The sequence below is a fragment of the Schistocerca piceifrons genome, unplaced genomic scaffold (genome assembly GCF_021461385.2).
Source record: "Schistocerca piceifrons isolate TAMUIC-IGC-003096 unplaced genomic scaffold, iqSchPice1.1 HiC_scaffold_68, whole genome shotgun sequence".
Taxonomy (NCBI): domain Eukaryota; kingdom Metazoa; phylum Arthropoda; class Insecta; order Orthoptera; family Acrididae; genus Schistocerca; species Schistocerca piceifrons.
The window spans coordinates 32,501-35,000 of NW_025728926.1; positions in this window are offsets into that span (position 1 = coordinate 32,501).

Consider the following 2,500-nt stretch of genomic DNA (forward strand, 5'->3'; position numbering starts at 1 on the left):
GTATACATGCTGAAAGAGTCTGCCCAAAATGGGAACCACACGTCAGCCAGACACTCTGATCACGCACCACTCTCTGCTTCTAACAGGCGCACATACAATATGTAAGCACCAGCATGGAACAACATCCAGTGCATCTTCTCCGCCACATTACACAATCCACACTATCACAACCAGACCAGGAGGTCCGTGCGGAAAATACAATATCCCAGCCTTTCGACATCCACCATTGCGCAGACCAGGCACCAACACCCACACATGTCCTATACAACGGTGCACCCAACATCACAATAGTACCTCCTGTCACAGCGCACAAACAATGACATGAGTCAAAGACACAGGTCTCACACAAGCATAGAATTGGAGCGCCGCCTCTAATAAGCCAAAGGTGCATCCTGACGTGACAAATCTGATCATGTCACAAGCATTCACTTACTATAATCACTATCAACGAACCTGCCGCCCCCGCCCCCCCCCCCCCTACACCTTTCCGTACAACAACGTGTAACCTAACCTAACCTAACCTAACCTATGTTGTACCTTAACCTAACCTATGTTGTACCTTAACCTAACCTATGTTGTACCTTAACCTAACCTATGTTGTACCTTAACCTAACCTATGTTGTACCTTAACCTAACCTATGTTGTACCTTAACCTAACCTATGTTGTACCTTAACCTAACCTATGTTGTACCTTAACCTAACCCATGTTGTACCTTAACCTAACCCATGTTGTACCTTAACCTAACCCATGTTGTACCTTAACCTAACCCATGTTGTACCTTAACCTAACCCATGTTGTACCTTAACCTAACCCATGTTGTGCCTCAACCTAACCCATGTTGTGCCTCAACCTAACCCATGTTGTGCCTCAACCTAACCCATGTTGTGCCTTAACCTAACCCATGTTGTGCCTCAACCTAACCCATGTTGTGCCTTAACCTAACCCATGTTGTGCCTTAACCTAACCCATGTTGTGCCTTAACCTAACCCATGTTGTGCCTTAACCTAACCCATGTTGTGCCTTAACCTAACCCATGTTGTGCCTTAACCTAACCCATGTTGTGCCTTAACCTAACCCATGTTGTGCCTTAACCTAACCCATGTTGTCGCCTTAACGTAACCCACGTTGTCGCCTAAACCTGCTCTGTAATTGTTATACGACTCGTTCAATTACTGTAGTGTTGCCCACCCGCAACCCTCGCAATATAGTTCGCTACTCGCACTGCCCGCACCCCTGTGTATCGCTTCATGTTAAACACCTTGCAAGTCTTGCTCACTTTCCACATGCTCCTGCTGTACACTGTAATGTGGATGGCAGCAGGACGTACATGCCGCCCCTCCCCACGTCCCCACCTTGCCCCCTGCCTTCGCAAGCTGGTTGGTGAGAAGTTTGCATGTTCAATGCCCTTCGCATGCGACGTACTCAGGCTACGTTGTGGTGCGGCCTGTGTCAACTGTCCGCTGATGTCGTACGCGTGAACCACAATCTGTACTGCACATTCGTCCTTATGTACTGAATGATACATCGTGGCACATGTGTGACCGCACAACGACTGCGCCCAAAAACGGCGGACCATACAGTGCAAATATTGTGCACGCAGCTACGTGTCGTCTCCCTATGAGAGCTGGATTGCAGTGTGGTACGCCATAGAGACGTGTGGGAGGAACGGACGCCGTGGATGGCGATCAGCATGAGCTGTCTGTTGATGTATTCGGACCTAGTCGTCTCTCCTCACACACCGTGATGGCATGGTGCACCGCGTTCCATATCTGCGACATGCTACAGAGGCCGGTTGACAGTCGTTCGAGCAATGGACATCGCATACGTACGGGGGCCACCTTCCACGTATTGTCTAGGCGTGCACATTTTGTTGCGTGTATGTGGGCAGACGTAGTGTGGCGTGACACCTGACACAGGCATGCAATAATCGTTGAAGTTGCAAATGGCGATGGACGCCTGCGTTTTCTGGTGAAGTTACGCAAATGAACAAATGGTAACCTGTTGTGGTGCGGTTGTTCTCGCTAGGGGTGAATCGGTGATGGCGACGATAGGTTGAGGTACTAACCGGTTGTTCCAGCGATACCCACCATGCCGACGAAACTGAACGGCATCTGGGTGTGAAGCGATACGCGGCGGTGGCTGGGTGGGACCGTCCCCGGCCGGTGAGGGGGCGCCTCCCGGCGTGCTGGCCGCGCGGTGCGTGGGCGCACGCGCTACAGCCGGCTGGTGGGGGCGGCCAGTGGCAGGCGCGCCGGCCGACGGACGCGGCAGGCGTCGCAGCTGCGCGCCGGCGCACCCTGCGCGCGGCGCCGTGCGGCCAAAGTAGGTCCTCGCGGGCCCGGTGCGAAGCGCGGTGGACATCTTCAGTGTGCTGGTCCGATTGAGGACTGTGTGCGTTGAGGATGCGCCGCCGCCCGGCGCTCGGCGCCGCGACGCCGTCTGCTGCTCGGTCGCCCCAGCGGTTCTCGCTGGTGGTTTGTATCGCAGCTGTGCGGATGT